Source organism: Melospiza melodia, chromosome 1 (assembly GCF_035770615.1).
Source record: "Melospiza melodia melodia isolate bMelMel2 chromosome 1, bMelMel2.pri, whole genome shotgun sequence".
Classification (NCBI taxonomy): domain Eukaryota; kingdom Metazoa; phylum Chordata; class Aves; order Passeriformes; family Passerellidae; genus Melospiza; species Melospiza melodia.
The window spans coordinates 96,621,132-96,640,666 of NC_086194.1; the positions used below are offsets into that span (position 1 = coordinate 96,621,132).

General features: G+C 35.1%; 1 protein-coding gene across 2 annotated transcripts in view; it reads left to right on the forward strand.

Moving 5' to 3' along the window:
• CDH12 (cadherin 12) overlaps nt 1-19,535 on the forward strand; it is a 532,349-nt gene that overhangs the window by 193,260 nt on the left and 319,554 nt on the right. The window lies entirely within an intron of this gene.

Consider the following 19,535-nt stretch of genomic DNA (forward strand, 5'->3'; position numbering starts at 1 on the left):
CAAAAAGAGAAACACAATATAAACTCCAAGTTTTAGTACAATAATTGTATTAGGATTATAAAAGTGATGTCTCATGGACAGTAATGGTTTTCCATTTATATGTATTATTTCAGGCTAAGTATCTTCACAAATACTTGTTTCAATCCTATTTAAAAAAAACCAAACAAACAAACAAACAAAAAACCAAATAGAATCGAGATTAGTTATGCCAGTTTTTTTCAAAAATGGTGTCTTAATTTGGTTTTCTTTTTAGAGTGTACCATCTTTTAAAAAACTGTGTTTTGTCCCAAAAAGGTAATTTTGACAATATTAATTACTCTCTTTTTGGTTTGGTTTGTTTGTTTGTTTTTATTGTTTTATCTGAATCTTATCATCAGGAACTCTCAGAAGTTCCCAAGCAATGTTCAAGGATCAATGCTGATATAGATAAATTTATGTAATCCTACATTATTTAGTTGTCCTAATATTAAAAAAAAAGTTGAAATCATGAGAAATGCCTGTCCTGACATGCACCAAAACTTTTGGATGTGATTCTTTGAGAGAAAAAAGGTAATTTGAAATAATGCAATTTCTGTATGGCTAAACAACACCAGAATCCTACCTATCTCAGTATGTTACTGCAAAACTCAAGCTTTCAGAACAGTGAATCTATCTTAAATTAGCATGAGATTAAATTAAACACCAGAAGACAGAAAGCAAAATAATAAAATAGACATTGTAATACATATATATATATATGTGTGTCCGGGCATATGGTACACACTGTATATTAGATGTCATTATGTACACATAAATACACATATTTATATGATGTATATAATATATAATGTATATATTTTATATGTATGGGAAGGAAATTTAAACTTCTAAAATTTTTTTCCCAATTGATTCTTCAGAAATGCTTAAAAAAATAACAAAATTTGATTGATAAAAGTAATCAGATGCCTTAATAAACTTTCTCAAGCTTATACTTACGCATTGTACTAAGTAGGCAAATATATTCTGCATTTTATGAGAGGGAAAGTAAAAATTAAAAAATTGTTAATTTTATCTACACACTTTTATCTTATGTATGGTAAAAAAAAAATCTGTCCAAATGGATATATGCTAATATGCTATAGGCTTTCAGTTCAGTAAAGCAACTTTGTACAGGTTTAAATCCAACTGAAATTAATTATTTCAGTAATAAATAAATAAACAGACATTCTGTCTGTTAAACCATTCCTTCAAGTGCAGAGGCACCAGGCATGAGGAGAAGGAGCAGAAAGTTGAAGTGAGCTGGTCAAGGGTAAACAGGCGGGCAGAAGTCGAACAGTTTCCCCTATAATCTTAAAATTTTATTCTATACTCCTGTTTGAGCCATGTACCTATTCCCTCCAAAGTGAGAGGTCGAGGAGTAAATCAGTGCCTTCACCTGAAAATAACAGAATAAAAAGAGAAAGGCGGAAAGGAAGACATTCAGTCTTAAGAACTGAAGAAAAAATATTTCTAGCACAGCTGGGCCTAGATTTCTATTAAAAGATTATATTTTCTTTTTTCCTTAAGAATTTTTAAATTACATTCTTCATTGTAGTAAGACAAAAATTTAGCCAACTACCAGAAATGCCAGATACATAGGAAACATTTTAGGTGGTCTCAGTTCAATTCCAGGTGGTCTCAGTTCATATATTAAAGTCTAATGCTTCTGTTCCTAATGATGATTGTCTGGGATAACTGAGACAACATGCATTAACCTGAGGTGCTGGTAGGTGTGTGGGATTCCAGGGAATTTGTTGCTTTTTCTATAAAATCCTAAAGACGAGATTTTTTTGAGTTAGATTTGGTTTTTTTTAATGTTCTGAAGGAATATTATGGCATAGGCATATTAATTTCAGGAAATGTGTTTATTGGAAATGTCTTCCAGGAGTAGGTGAGAAAGAATTCCACAGATTTTTTTACAAAGATTTAATAAACCATATTATTTACTTGTACATATTTTCATGCACACGCACATATAATTGTGCCTACAGGATAGATCCAGGTTATTTATGTATATATAGGATACAATATTCCTGTTGTGCCAGGTGCAGGTGCCAGCAGGAGCAGTGAGGGTCTGTGGGGCTGTGACAAGGATCTGGTGCTGCCCCTTGCTCTGCACAAGCAGCTCCAGGACAAGGCCCAGGCTAAAGCAGAGAAGAGCATGAGGAGGGAGCAGCAACAGAGAGAAGCTCTTTAAACTGACTGCAGCCTCCAATTCCTCATCCCTCTAAGTTGCTCAGGGAGGAGGAGGTAGAGGAATTGAAAGTGCAGGAGTGAAGGTCAGCCTGGGGAGAAGCTGTAGGAGAGGAAGATATTTTTGATTTTGCTTTTGTTCCTCACCATTGAGTTGTGTAATATGGACAATACATTAAATTAATTTTCCCCAATTCAGTATGGTTTTGTGCATGATGGCAATTGACCAGCAATCTCCCTGTCTTTGTCTCAAGCTATGAGTTCTTCTGTCTTATTTTGCCCCACTGTCCAGTTGAAGGGAGAGAGAGATTGGCTGGATGGGTGTCTGGTAACTTGCCAAATTCAACCCATCACATCTTTGTAATGAAAACTAGAAATGAGAATAAAATATCAACCTGAGAAATGTTTCAAAGGCTTGTTTTAAAAGATTAATTTCAACAGCACATTGGAGATACATGGTTTGAGTGAAGATCCTAGGCCATCTATTTGCTGGCAAGCATCTTCCTGTCTTCTGGTTATCTCTGTGTACAATGAGCTACAGCAGAACTTGTCATTTTGTGGAAAACTAGAGCTGTCACAGCAGAATGAGGACCCACCTGTAATGATTGTGTCATAGTGACTCATGTCTTTGGATAATGCTTTTTCAGTGATACTGGAGTTATTTGACAGTTGAAGGCAGTCTTGTTCAGAAAAGGTGTGTTATTGTTATTGTTGTGGTTGCTGTTGTTAAGGCACCTTCAAATTAAATACTCATGTTGTCTTCCGTCAACTCTGCTGCTGAATACATTGAGGAATAAGCAATAAGTTGTATATGCAGTCCCAACAAGGCTGTGGGTGATGGGGGAGTAGAAACTACTACTTTTTCATCTCTAAAATTATGGAGAGAACAGGAAAACTATAAAAGGACTTGTTCATACTCAGTAATTTTTTTCTTATAGTATACGACTAAAACCTCTGCAAGCAATCTTTCAAGTTGTTACTGATGAGCTCTTAAATATTTAAATATTGTATATTTGTTATAGTCTGTAACTATTTGGGAAGAAACAAACCTCCCCAAATACTTGAAGGATAAGCAGTTAAGTTATTCAATAAAATATTTGGTGGTTTTTATAATGATTAAGAACATAATGCATTCATTAATTATCTGATATTTTAATCAAAAGTAGTGCTGTATAGTGTGACAGCACTACTTTTGCACATACATTTTAACAAAAAAAAAAAAAGTCCCTGGCAATAAAATCAGAGCTACACTAAGCAATTGGTTTCCCTTTTATAATTTAAGAGACTAATCTATGAACCTGCACGTTACAAATAAGACAAATGTTTCCTTTTTTTTATTTTTAATTCATGAGTAAACTTGGCAATAGATATCCAAGGCCCACTCCTGTTCACTCTTGTTATTGGATAAAATCTTACAGCTAGAAATAGAATAGAAAAAAGGAAACATACTCCCATTTTTTTAAAGGAGAGAAAGGAAGATCCAAGGAAAACTGGTGAGCTTCATCTCTCTGTCTGGGAAAGTCATGGGACAGATACATCTAGAAGATGTGGTAAGGCACACAAAGGACAAGAAGATTATCTGAGACAGCCAGCACAGCTGTTGGAGTGACAGAAATGTTTGACAAGGGAAGATTGACCAAAGTCATCTATTTAGACTTCTGTAGGGCCTTTGATGTGGTCCCACATGACATCATTATCTCCAAATGGGTGAGGCATGGATTTGAGCAGTGGGCCACTTGGTGCATAAGGAATTGGCTGCAGCCAAGGATGGATGCAGCCAGAGAGTTGTGGTCAGTGGGTGTATGTCCAGGTGGAGGCCACTGACAGATTTGTTCTTCAGGGCACCCGCCTTGGCTCCAGTGTTCTTCCATATTTTCATTGGTTATACAGGTGATGAGATCAGGTGCACCCTCAGCAGGTTTGCAGATGACACCAGGCTGAGTGGCGCAAGTTCACACACCTGGCAGATGGAACACCATCCAGAGGGACCTGGAAAAACTTGAGAAGTGGGCTATGGGAACCTCATGATGCTCAACAAGGCCAAGTGCCAGGTGCTGCCCTTGATTTGGGGCAGTCCCAGACAGGAGTGCAGACTGGGAGAGGAAGTCATTGAGAGCAGCCTTGTGGAGAAGGACTTAAGGTTGGCCTGGATGAGAGGCTGGACACAACCCAGCAATATGCACTTGCAGCCCAGAAAGCCAAACTTGCCCTGGGCTGAACCAAAAGCAGCATGGTCAGAAGGTCAGGGCAGATGATTCTGGCTTTGCTCTGGTGAGACCCCACCAGCTGCTTCATCCTGCTCGGGGGCCCCCAACATAAGAAGTACATGGACCCGATGGAGCAAGTCTAGAGGGGGCTATGAAGATGAAGGGTGGGAACCTCTTCCATGAGGACAGACTGAGGCAGTTGAGGTTGTCCGGCATGCAAAAGAGCTGGCTATTGGAAGAGATTATAGCAACTTTTCAGAACTTTAAGGGGGCTTATAAAAAGGAGGGAGAACTTTTTATATGGGCAGATAGTGACAGATCAAAGGACAATGGTTGTAAAATTAGAGAGGGCAGATTTAGATTAGAAGTTAGGAAGAAATTCTTTACTCTCCTTTAGGAAAAAGTTCTTTTTAGAGTGGTGAAGCGCTGGAACAGGTTCCAGAGAGTGGTGGCTGACCCGCAGAAATGTTCAAGGCCAGGTTGGATGGGGCCCTGAGCAGCCTGAGTGTAGTAAATGGCATCCCTACCCATGTCAGAGTGTGGATTTGGGTGATCTCTAGAGTCCCTTGCAATCCAAACCATTCCATGGCTCTAGAAGATACACATTGGTGCTGATCCTAACCTATAGGACACTTAAGAAATATAGTAATAGTGGTGACAATGGGTAGCATAGAAAATGCAGGAACCTCTGAAACAGTAGTTTAATGAGTGCAAAACTTAGCAGAAAACTTGTCTGCAGAGAAGATAAATTATCCATTTTCATTAGAAAAAACATGAATCTTTGTAGACACCACACATTTTTCACTTGCAGACTCTAGCACAGTATGTGTACATCATATGCATGAAATATATATATTTGTATTCATATCTATACTTCATATATATAAGGAATTCAATCCGGTGAGCCTGTAGGTTCATTGGGTTGAAATATTTTCATTTCAGATCACAAGGTACTGTTTAATTAGCCTGTTGACTCCATGAAAACTACTGGTGTTTGTGGAAGTATACCAGAGAATATTTTTTTTTCACAAAAAAAAAAAAAATTGAAAACAGAAATTATTTCAACGGAAATCAAGTAATACCTGAGAAATACTGATATTCAGAGATCTTTGGGGACAAAAATATTTAGCAATCATTTAGCAGAAACTTCATCACATTGTTAGATGTAATCTAGATGGTTATTTTGCAAGGTTGCTAAATCAAAATCTTAAAAAAAACTTAACAGCTTATTAATATGTAGTTATTAAGTTTGACATTCGTGATTAAAATATTTTAAAGGCAAAAGATTGTTGTTCTTTTTTCATAGAATTGCCATAACTCTGGCAGTCCTTCCAGTTTATTTTTATAGCAGGTGATACTGTTACAGGATTTGTAATATAGTGATGAAAAGACATTCATGCTTTGAAATATACTTTGTAGGCAAAGTTGAAAATACAGAAAAAAGAATAGAAAAATAGAATACAGGAAGAAAAGGGGTTCTTTTACTTCAATCATACTATGAATATGCCAAGTGTTGGATGGGTTTTCTTTCCTTCCCATTGTTAAAAATCCCTAGAACTAATTAATCCTGTTTCAGTGAATGTCAAATGGACCTTTCTTTAGTTTGAGAAGCCCTGACATTACAATAAGGACCCTGGACAGGAGATATTATTGTCTGAGCATTATGTTAAAGCTTATGCACCACCTGGTGGCTTTGAGAGATGGTTCTGTGCCACGTGAGTTACACCTGAGCAGCTGGTTCCCCAGGTCAGAGACAGTCCAGCTCTAAACAGCCACAATAACAGCGTAGAATGTGTCTGTGTGTCTGGCATCACTTGATAGAGAGGATAGATAAGATGAGCTCTTAATTCACACAGGGTTTAAGTCTAGTGCTTTCGCAAATATTTTCTTTTTTTCTGGAGCTCCTGTTATTTACAGGTGACATAATCATTCACTGACCTTTCCTCCTCCCCCTCAATCTCCTTTCCACAATTGCACATGTCCAAGATTGACTGAATTAATAATCTCAACCAGACTTATTCCACTAGTTTCTTATCTGTGAACCATTGTGTGGAATTGTGTTTTTTCACCCCAAGGTTATTATTCTCGCTGATTATTCTCTCAGTTTTTCAGTTCAGTATCTGGTTATATATAAGATATGCCCTATTTTCTTTCTTTATTATCTGGTAAGCAAGTAAGAGGACATGAATTACAGTTTTACCATGCAACAAGATCACCTAGAGCCATCACCTATCTTTTACATGTGCTAAGTAATCAACAAAAGGCCATGTGCAATACTGTCCTCAGTGAAACACACACAGAGAGCTGTTGTTTTCTCTTCTCTAAGATTATATTGAAAATGTCCTTCTGTGCTGGCAACATCATGCTATTTATTCCTCACAGTAAACCTCATTTTTCTCCCTCTTCTTGTCCTCCAGCCCCACTGTCTTTATTCCACCTTAGAGTATTTGTACCTAGTTTTCCTTCCACAACTCCAGACAAGGTGTGGTTTGGGTTTTTATTTTGGCTTGGTTTGATTTTTGGAACAGAAGCAAAGCATTTTTAAAAATAATTTCACAAAAACAAATATATCTTCTTCCCTAAGCACAGAAAAATTCTAAATAAAAATTGGAAAAACAATAGGATGAAATCTTCAAACATATTTCTCCAGCTTAGTCTGCATGAAGAGGGTGAACTAGTAAGACAAAGGTAATGAGAGATAGAATGTGTTTGAAATAGACCTGTATATAAATCAGAAGTTACCAGAATACATTTGCAGGCCAGCTCTGTGGCAGATTCTAAAACAAGAAATAAACTCAAATTATCCTGCACATATTTTTCAGGGAAATCCATTGAAAGTTTATTCAGAGAAGTGTAGAACCCAATCAATAATGACTCAATAATTTCAAAGACTTGATTTCTTTTATTCTCTCATTCTGGAATTTAATATTTTTAAAGTGTTCTTCATCCAGAGAGTTGGATTACAACTTACTTGTACTTCGCATTCAGAATCTAAAGCATATTTCTTCAAATTTTAGGTGCACTTTTTTGTCTGCAATGAAAAAAGTGAACTCAGAACAAGTTTCACTGCAAAGCATTCATAGTTATTGCCTTGATACGTTTTATGCAGAGTTTGCTGACTGTTAAAATCTAAGGAAACATAGAAATGTATGAAAGATACTCTTCTGAGACAAATCATGGGGCCATATATTATTGTAACAGTTTATTTTTGGAGCCACAAACCATTTCAAAATAAGGCTATTAAATTTTTTTATTACTTCCTTGCAATTTATTTCAAGATTGAAAGAAGTTACATGATAAATTAGGTGTCATGCTGGTTTTGTATACACCAAACTTTAGAAAAATAAATAAATATACAAACAAACAAAGTGAACCGGTATACAACAAACCTTTTGCGCTGCAGGACTTTTTGATTGTTGGTTTGGATTTCTTTTAAATTACAAATCAAATCTATCCTTGTAGCAAAAAACTTCTTCTGAACATTTGCAAGGTTAGTGTGACTTTTACTCTCCTGCATGGTGTCCCAGATACCACAAGTCCCAACACATGGGAGCAAGACAGAGGGTAAATATAGAAGCAGTGCTCAGATGATGCCATTTACATGAGCTGCAGTGCCTCAGTAAAGAGTCTAACAATACTATGACTTCCAGATAAAAAGGTATCAGCAAGAAGAGGAAAAGGGGGTACTTTTCCATTCTCTAATTTTTTTTTATACCAGGAGACATTGTTGAGTGATTTGCCTGCCTAGTAACTTTTGAATAACCTTTGAATATGTGTAATATACCATTTTCTATTTTCAGTCGCCTTTAGCAAGAAGTGCTATTGAATAATGACTTATTTAGTTTGAGTATAGTTGCTACTACCTTTACTGGGGGCAAACAATAACATTTTATATAGATTTTTTTTTCCAATAGGGTATGGAAGAAAATAGATTTATTCCATTGCAGGATAATCTCCTGGATTTTTCATCTGCTCTTTTGCTCCCCACTCCTATCAGCATTTGCATGTTTTGTACACCTTCTGATGAAACTCTGCAAACACCAACCTGATCCTCCTTATGTTAAACTAGAGTTCCTTGTTTTATTTGTGCAAGTAGATTTATTTTTGGTCATACACCTTTATTAATCTATAACATTTTTCACATCTCATTTTGTCATTCTGCTGTTTGGGCCCCTAAGAGCCTTAAACGATTCTTTGCAATTTTCCTTGTTCTCTTCAATATCTTCATCAGCAAACCAGCTCACCTTGCTGCTTGCCTCTTACCCAGGTAATTGATGGGGATATCAGACAACACAGGGCCAGAACCAGTTAGAACAGAGGCTCTGGAGGGAGTCCACTGATGACAAGCCCTTCCACCACACCTCCATTATGCAAAATAGCTCTTTACATCCATGGTCTGAATTCATGTCTTTAAATGTAGTGGCTACTTATTTTTATTAAAAGCCTGAGGTAAAGAAATTTATCTTAAAGTCTTTTGGAAATCTAAGGAAGACACAAGGACTTGGTCACTCTCATCCAAATGGATTGAAAAGTTGAAAAGTCAGGTGACTCTACAAATTTTGTGACATCAGCTTCTGTAAAAGAAGGGACTGCTGTCCCTTCCAAACTATAGTATTCACCCAGATGTTCACAATTTTTTCCTTATTCTTTTTTCTTTATCTTTATAAATACGTATTAATAAGTCTGAAGTTGCTTACATCCTTTTGAAACCTTTTGTAAGAACTAGCATTCACATTTGCCTCCCTTCAGTCCAGAGCTATCAAGTAATTTTCCCTGGGAGGTTTTATATGATCATTAGCATTCATTTTTTTTTTCTTTCCTTGAGTTCTTGTTAAGCTCTTAATTGAGTGTCATTGGATTCCTGTGATGGCTGTTTTGTGACTAGTATACGTTATTGAATATTTGTATTACATACCCTCTGAAGGCCAGCATATATATTTTGCATCCATTTAATTACAGACCAAGGACAGAGATCCTTTCTAGCTTACACAGCATTTTATAGGATTCCAGGGCTCAGTTACATCCAGTCAGTGATGTAGAGAATGATGTTGGGATAAAGTAGCCTCTTCCCATACACACAAAGCCCCCTAAACCTTTTTAAAGAGGGAAAAAAAATGCTAAGTTCTGCTCACTCATGTTATAATTGTAGCTCTCTAACATGTGTACTAGTTACTGTCAGTTATTTTTAATTGCATAAAAATTGGCATAATAGAAAACCAGTCTGAGAGTGTAGCTATAGCTAAGAGAGCTGCTGTTGATGTGTGGGTAAGTTTGCTTTCTGTGCACTGTATCTTTTCTCGATGGAATCATTTATTGTATTCTGGTGTAATTTTCTGCCTTCAGGTGTAATTTAAGCAGTGAACATGTTTCTGTAGACACACACCCACACTATATAGATTTTTTTGTAGTTAAAGAGATGAGAAGCAGAGAATTAAGTGAAATGGTGGTATTGGATCCAACCCATTCTGCATTAAAATGTAAAAGAGAAATGAAATTGCTCTATCTCTTGTAAGTGGATTGTCTTCACAGTCTCATAAAGATGAAATCATTATTTTACTTGTACTCTGTGCAAAAAAGCATGAAAAAAAACCTGCAGGTGATTTCTGAGTCACAATAACAAAAAAAAAAAAAAAAAGAAAAAGAAGAAAAAATTTTGAATTTATTTAATAGTTTACTAAAACATCAATTTCCAAAATACAAAAATACAAAAACTATTGGTTTTATTAATTGAAATCATTGTGGGGATGGGGAGGAGAAATAAAGTTTGCAACACTGACTAGCCAACAATAAACTTCTAATTTAGTGTCACTAGTGAGTTTTCTCACATGAGAAAAACTCAGGTTTTTCTGAAGATGACCTGTTTAGAAATAACAGAATTCCATAGGGTGTTGGATGATTTATCATCACATATAATTGTTCTGAATTACATTTTTTAATTTCATTTATTCCATGTCTTTAGGAATCAGTTTTTTAGAATTCATTTCATAACTAGGTTTTTCACTCATTAAGCACAGAATGCTTAAATCTGGTAGCTCATTTCAGGTTCAAAGTACTCCATTTTGCGAGGCAGGCAGAGAGTGAATAGGTAAATCTCTCAGTAATCCTGAAGGCCAAGCTTGACACATTAATTATATAACAATTGATATAAAACTGCTGCGGGGGGCAGCTCTGAAAGGAGCAGCAAAATGGCTGTAACTAATATAAAGTAAAAATAAGAGCTCTAAAGCCCTTGAAGGAATACTTACTTTTTTCATGTGAGATCTTTTTTCAACATGAAACACTGTGACTTTTACCCTGTATATCCATATACATGTATGTACATACATATACAGATACACATCATACATATACATAGTTATATACATATTTATTTATTTATTTAAAATTGAATAGTTGCAGAAATCTTAAAGTGGAGGGAAAAATTTGGAAGGTGCAAAAAAATATTTTGACAGTACATAATTGTTCTCCCTCTGCATTAACCACATATGTGTTTCTGAAGTTGTACCAATTGAATATCATGTCCAAAGAGAGGCAGTGAGTTTATTAACCTCTATTGCATGAACATATGATTGCTTACAAGACTAACTAATATTTCTAGAAAGAAAAGAAGTAGAGTTAAAAATTAATTTCTATGGCAATCTGGAGCTTGATGACGTCTTTTAAAAGCCAGGAATTCTATTGAATAGTTTATAAAATTTAACCTATAATACTGAATTTTTAACTATTAAAGTTTTGTGTTGGGAGCTGTCCTTTTTGCCAGATTTGTACAGTGACAAGCAAAATGAAATTTGACTGAAATATCATTATCAAGAAATAACATAAGTGCAATAGGTATCTTTCTTGATCAACTGAGAAGTGTACGTGCTTCTTGTGTGCATGTAATTGTTTGGTAACTATACTTAAAATATACTTGTTCATCCTCTTGGAAAGATTTGCACAATAAAATGACTTCTATCGCAAATCCATTTGTTAGTATTAAAAGGAGAACATTTCTACCATAATAGTTTATCTTTTTCTGTTTGTTCGTGTTCAGTGACAGAAAATGAGAATTTTACTTACAATTTTCTCAAGTAAAATTCTTAAATATGCATAAGTATTTTTAATAGAATGGATTAAATAATCAAGAATCAGTATAGTGCTTTGGACTTACTAAAATCCTATGGAAAATCAAGTTTTTAGGAACAGTTCATGGGCAGCACTAACGCAAAAAATACTGGTTCAGATTCAGAAATGCTGTGCTCTTCATCAAAACTTAAGGAGTTTGTGCCTACCTATATCTACTAAAATACTAGTCTAGAGTTTTATACATAGAGAAAAGATGAAGGAGAAAAATTGTCTTGCACTTTACAGCATTTAAAAAGAGACAAAAGTTGCTGACCACTCATACTTTTATCTGAAACATCTTCTCGTATATAGAAATAAGCTCAAAGATCAATACAAAACATGTTAAACAGCTGATTTACCGTCTCTCTCTTTGTCATGGCTCTTTTCCACAATGACTTTTATGTCCCTAAATACTAGATTGCCTTTAAAGCTATGGGTTTTTTTACACATATAAGAGGACAGAAAATAAAATGTCTTTTTAAATTGTCCAGGTACTAATTTTTCCTTTTGAAAGGTTTTCTTTTCTCCTCTGCCAACTACCAGGACACTCAGAAGACAAATTGGATTTTAGGATTAAAGGAAAATGAAGGGTCAGAAATAATGCTGTGTGTGGAATCTGACTACTTGTGTAGCCCAAGCTGTGTAAACAAATCAGCAAATTTGAAGTCTTTGAAGAAAATAACACAACAAACACTGCCTGAGTATATAGTGTATCTAGTTGGCCAGCTCAATTATAAAGAACTATTGTGTGGCCAGCAAACACATAAGAACAAAAATGAAAATGCAATTCAGTGCTTTCTGGGTGGGTTGGCTTGTTTTACAAACAGGACATGTGGCTCACGGTGAGAGTGTTGGTTAACGCAGACCTCTGGCTTGGGGTCCAGTCGGGTAATTCTTTCCAACACAGCACACAAATGATAATGAAATATCGCATATAAAGCTGTGAATTGACAGCAAGGGCAATTCTCAAACCACCAAGAAAAGGCAGTTTCACTCCTCAAACCCAAGGGGCAAGAGGGGAGACACCATGTGGGACCAAACCTGGCAGGGGTGAAGGGAGGAGGTGCAGATGGCAACAGTGAATTAATTAAAAGACAAACTTGGGAAAACAGTGATCAAAGCAGCACTTTATCCACATCAAGAGACTTAGCTCTGAAAGACTACCCTAAACAGAATTTAAAACCTCTGACTGGAGAGTTATTTGGAAGTTCTGTTTAGCTACTGTTTAGATTTAGTGCTTTCACAATGCAATTACGGATAAACTAGAGTCTCTGCCAAATCAGTGTGTAACAAGTATGTCATTAGAAGTTTCAAAAAACCCAATCACTTTGTTCCTAGGAAAAGATGATTCATCTTCAAATGGTTGACAGTCTTGTTCAGCTGTTATAAGAGCAGCAAAAACTGACATGCTATAGCCACTTAAATGCAAAAGAAAAATTAATGCTTGTTTCTTTATAATAATTAATGTGATTAAACTTTTTATTGTTCTTAGAATCTATCACACGTTTCCTTTATCTATTTTATTAATTTCTGCTATCAACGTTTTTTTCTTTAGTTTTCACAACATACAGCAAGTGCTTATTTTTCGTGATCTGTGATATCAGGCCATAATTCATTTCAAGCTGTGTTCCCAGTTAGTGAGTTGTTGGTTTATTTTCTGTTTAAAATTCAGAGAAGAATGAGGCCCAACGAAAATTTTGGTACTCAATCACAGGTTTATGTATTCAGGCTGTCTTTTTTTTAAACATAAATTCTTCGGGCACCATATTCTTTATAACTCATCTTTATAACTCATCTAGGTTTTCAGCTATTTTGCATGCAGTATAACATGAGGTTTTTTTTCCATAGGACTGTTTTTCCCTTAGTAGTTGCATAGTTGCTCTGCGGCAGCTTCTACAGTCTCTGTCATGGAAAAAGAATATGTACTTACACAAGTGTAGCGGGTTCATTTGGGGTTTGTGTTTTGTTTGTTTGTGGTGTGGGGTGTTTTTTTTGGTTTGAGGTGTTCTGTTTGTTTGTTTGTTTTGGGGTTTTTTGTGAGATATGGCTGAAATTAGGAAATCCTTAATCCCTTTCATCATTTGCCACATCAAATCACAGTGTGAGACTCATCTAATTCATCCTTTTGAAGGCACTCAGCCTCACCAGAATGTCAAAGTTCACACTGATCTTTTTTTGTGCCACACTGGTTTTATTTCCAACTTACTTAAAGGCAAACTTGTCTCATTTCCAGTTGTACCTCCAGTTGTACTGATTTTGCACACATCTCTGCCTGTCTGCATGTATCCCCAGAAATCTCCACAATAGACCCTTTTAATTCTCTGACATGTAATGAAAGAAGAACTTAGCATTAAAAAAATAAAATCAGTATTTTTTCATAGATGTTAGCAGTTACTAACTAAAATTAAAACCAAAATCTACAAACCTAAAGTACCAGTATATTATCACATACAAACAAGTCTTTAATAGGTCCTAAAAAAAAAATCTTCACTAGTATGTGAATCAGAACTAAGTTTTCCTAGAGATAGGATCTAAGTACTATTATGTTATTAGTTAGGCCTGTTCACTGTGAGAAAAAGGACTTTCAGAATTTGACTTGATCAGGAAAGCAGTTGTGAGTTCTGCACTGGCATCATGCATTGTAAAATGGGAAGAAGTTATAGCAACCCAAAAAGAAAAAATACTAATGAAAACACATAATTAGTGTGAAATATCTAGTTAGGGTACACTTCTGCAAAAATTTCAAGCTTTAAAATGGGCTCCATTAAGAAACCTGATACAGTTTTTAAGAAAAGACTTATCCATTTTTTATTCTGACTAGGAAAAAGATGGACATTTGAAGTTAAGTTTAGATAACAAATAAAGTAACATCGGCAAAATTGTTTAGAAGAGCCATTTTTGTTGTTTTTTGACACATGTGAATGAAAGAATAGGAAAAAACCCTCACAAATGCATCATCTCTTATTAGCTAAACTAGTAAATAGCAATGATTCAGTCACACCTGTTATTCTTTAGCATTATATTCAGTGGGAAAAGAAAAAGAACAAAGAAAAAAAATTTACTATCATGATTTCAAGACACAGCTCATCATCTGCAAAATTTTTATTCCCAAGTTCTAGAAGTTTGCAGGTGACTACTTACATTGGAAATGGCCTGAGAAGTGGATCTAGGCTATACTGTAAGGCAGACCAAAAGGGGTTGTTTAGTTTTTCCCAGAAGCAGCAGCAAGCAGAGTGTCAAGATAAGTAAACCCAGCGTTGTTCTCCCATTTCTCTTTGCCTTCAAGCACTATACCCGTTTCTGTAATTTACTGTCAATTCTGAAGACAGATAAAAATGAGGTAGCATAGGTAAATATCACAATGATTCAGGTGGAAATACGGCAAAGACTTTTTTTGCCCAAACATTGTTCCATTATTTTTACATCCAAATCTTTGAAACAGATATATTAAGTAGATAGACAATTTTATTTGAAGATAATAGGAAAAAAATACTGTATATGCAACTGAGCTAAAATACAGCACTTCATGTTCTATGTCCTGTACACAACTGTTCTCCCTTTCAAATGAAGGACACATTTACTTTTTCCATCTCCCCAGCAAGTTATGGGAGTTTTTGGTTTGTTTTTTGGTTTTTGGGAGTTTTTTGTTTGTTTGTTTGGGGTTTTTTTGTTTCTGTATTGTTTTTGGTGTTGTTTTCTTTTTTTCTTCTTTTAAAGTTTTTGTGAGGTGGTTTTTTTTAGTATTTCAAGGGAAATTCCTTAGGAAGGCATAACAATATGGAGTATTTATTGTTAACTTAAAATATTCTATTCTTTCTTCATGGTTTATATTGCCCACAGAAAAGAGTCATTCCAAGCCTTACAAATCTTTCTAGAAAAATAGAGTGATCTTTCAAAATTTACTGTTGAACTAGTAAACAGCAAACTGGTGTTCATATTACTGTCATTCATACTATGAACCTAATAGTAAAGCCTATTCTACTGTGTGGCAAGATACCAACTCCCTCAAGACTGCATCAGAAGCCAATCCTGATCATGAAAGAAGTCCATGACTTTTTCGGACAAAAAGTAGTTCCATTTGAGGGCACTCTATCGTGATCTCTATGGTTGTGTGTTTCGATGGGAGCAACCTGTGATTGGTGCCAACATAAGGAATGTCACAAAATGATAAGACATTTAAAATTTGAGATTCTTCTGATTAGAAATCAGTGTTTGGTTTAGGCATATGTTACATGTTTCACAGACACCAGTGGAGAGTGTTTAATATCAACCATTTCATAAATGATCCATTAGGGTCAGACTTCATGGTGACTCCTGGGAGAAGTTTGTGTTTATATCTTTGCCATTTACTCACTCAGCTTTCTATCCTGCTGGGAATTAAGAGCTGTAAATTCTCCAGACAGCTGTTTGTAGTTAATGAGAACCTGAGATGACTGTGACAGGATGCTGGCAGCTGCAATTCTAACCTGTCCACTGCAGGAGGACCCCATCCTCTCTTTCAGTGTGTCTCAGCTTTGACTGTGGGCTGTTTTTTGGAGGAAAAGGGGGAATTGTGTTAAACCATGTTTATCATTGTATCATTGTTTTGTCATCAAACCCTTTCTAAAATTTGTGGTTTTGTTTGTAAATAGCATTTTTCCTCTTCCAGACTACTTTATGTCCCATACCAGAGCCATCTTCAGTCACCTTTATTGATAATTTGCTAGCTTCAGAGTGATATTTTTACTAATGATGAATTAAAGCACATCATCTTCCAAACAATTCCGAGCTGCAGAAAAGTTCATACTGAGAGCCAAATTTGAAGTGTGACATTTGTGGCTATTTCTTGAAGGGCCTGGCATTTCCTGTAGGACAAGCTGCTCTTTAGAGTCTAGCTGATAAATGTGACATCAGTCAATTAAAGAAAAAATAACAGAGATGTGTAATCACAGAAATTACAATGTAATCATGCAACCCAAAGTATTCTACATAAGAAAAATATTAACTATTAAAGTAAGAATTACATTCTGTGACAGAAACAATCAATTACACTCTGTGACAGAAGCAATCTAGTTTAGTATTGGATGTATAACTGTGTAAGAAAACATAATTTTTGCAAGTAACTGACATGTATTTAAAAGGAAAGAAACAAGGATAAACCTGTTAACACCTTTCAAAAGTTTTTGAAGAAATAAATCAAACAGAGATCAAAGCCCACTGATGCTGGTGTCAAAACAGGATGAAATTATCCTTGTCAAAAAAATGATGACACCATTTTTAGCTCTAGTTTTCCCATTTTATGCTTGTACTTATTTGTCCTTAGGATTTTATTAGCTTGTCTAATGGACCTTTTTCCTTAGTAATATTTGTGCCAAACCATCTACCTGTACATCAAAATTTCTCTGATTTTCTCATTAGAGGAATTAGGATTTTTCTTCATATTTCACTATGTAACAAATTTTCTGTACCTTGGATCAGCCCCATGGGCAGGTTCAGTTGCAGAACTTACCAAACTATTGTATAAATTATCTTTCTAATAGCTTTATACAGGTCATATTTCCTCTGGAATTTTAGCAGATCTTCCCTTTATTCAGGTACACCTGAGGCAAGTAGGGTATTTAATTAGTTCATTATACTATATGCAGGAATCATCTAGTTATCCTCTCTTAAATCCTCTCTTAAATCCTTCCCATACAGTTTAGAACACTCACTTTTTTTCCTCACTAAGTTTACATGTGTTCTTGATTTATACATATAGGATATAGCAAATGATATAGGAATATATGTGTCTCAAGTGCACCTAGTTTTCCTAAGAGTTTTAATTTCTTTGTAAAATGGCTTCCACTTAGAATTATTATGTCAATGACTTTGTGTCATCTGAGTTATAAAAAATTCTTTTTTTCCAAATAGCTCATGTAAATATGCATAAATATGTGCAGAATATTGATTTTCATTTCCCCTGAAGTACCATATTAAAATATTTCAAGTGAATTATTCTTCCTCTGCAAATACATTTTGTAGTCTATCAATGAGAACATACCAGTCTTGTCATAGGCTGAAACAGAGACAGGAAGCGCTGCCAGTGATATTATTTTTATTTTGGTATTTAGCCAAAATGGCTCTAGATACTTCGGGGAAGCTAAAAAGAGGAAAAATTGGTTTACATTTTCCTGTCCATTAAAGAATGAAGACATCAGCAATCTACATATCCTCCAAGCAGGAACTCTAAGAGACAAAGATGTCATTACAGGGTGCTGCTACTTTTATCAGAATTGCACTGTTCTTCATTTGAATTATTCCTTAATAATTAAAATAAAACAAGTACTCCTGCTTCTTTCCATAGGGATTTGAGAAGATCCATCAGGTTTCTTTATTTTAAGATAAAATATTTGTTGATGAAGATCAGCACAGATACTTGGATAGATTATTATTGATCCAGATCTATAGGTCAGCTGATGTGGATGTTATTTTCAGACTAGAGCTATGACAATGTCTCCAGTTTAAAGATCTTATAGACTGCATTAGAATGCAGGCTTCTAGCCTGGCATGGACTCAACAAATTCATTGATTCCTCATTGTCATTTAAAATGCAGTTCTAAGGTAAAAAAGTAATGATTTCTTTTGTCCTTACAAAGACTTATAAAGCCTTTGTAAAAAAAGGAAAAACAAAAAAAGCTCTAATCAGTCTATGCCATTTTTAGATGTATGCATTTTTGCTGCTTCCCCTCCAGAACTAGAACTGTAAGGTTGCTTTGCTTTGCTGTACCTTGTATCAATTGGTAAGCACAGGTCAAACATAAACATGTTAATTATTGATCTCCATGACAACATTCCATTACCTATCTAAGCCTAAAATAGCTTATCAAATTGAGTAATCTCAGTAGGGATTTTTGACTGCATGTTGCAAAAACTGTGCATAGTGAGAAACAATATAGCCCCTCTATTATTAACTCAAGTGGAGGAAAACAAGTGTGAAACTGAATGCATTTACAGCAGATAAGAAAACTGTATTATTTACCAGTGTCTAATCAATCTTGTTTGATAACATAAAGTAAGGATTCCCAGCTCATTTAAAGAAAGATAACATCTGGTAGTTTTAGTCAACTGTGTAGATGGTACAACAATTGAAATGCTTGTCAAGTGCAACTCACTCTCAACAAGAGGTTCTGTCAATGGGCATAGAGGAAGATTTCCCTAAGATTTCCCTAATTAAGACAATTTTCGTTTTCAATGTACTTTTTTCTATGTTTCATTGAATACAAAATTTAAAATTGCATTCTGAATTATAGTAAACAGTTGACTTCATAATAAATAGGATATGTCCCCCTTGATTTGCCAGAATTATATTGTTTTCCTGAATTGCTTTGACTTAACTAAAACTACTGATGTACCCAAAATATAATAAGCTGACATTTGAAAAAAAGGAGCTGTGCTAAAAGTGGGATGTTGAAAAGATGTATTCTTTAGGGATGGTAGCCAAATAGGTTCCAGTTTGAATTTTGCAATGTGACATTGCATGACAGTTTCTGTTACTTTGTTAGATGCTGATAGAATATTTTCAGTTTTCAAAGCTACAGTTTGATCCAGTGACTTTGCTTAGTTTGAGAGCACTACACAATTTTTCATTTTTTTTAATAAGTACTTTTACTGTATTTATTCTTTCCCTGAAGCATTCAGGAAATTCCATTACCTTTTTCACTTTACTAAAAGTCTTTAGTGAACTGGACTAGCCGATGTTTGTTGCAAATGAGGACACCTTAAATGTCTTGCTTCACCATTAAACTTTACAGAGCGTGAACAAAAGCTGCACCACGATGGCAGTGACAGTTTGTTCCAAAAATGAATGCAGTGGAAATTTTTCACTGTAACTAGTCTGAAATATTTTTAATTGCAAAATATAATAAGAAGAAAGAAAAAAAAAAAAGGTAGAGCCACACAGTCTTGTACATAATGGAATGAGCAAGCCTAGGAGGTGTTATTGATCACAATATTGCTTGCATCAAATTGTTTTGGCTCAGCCTGCCTTTAAAAGCA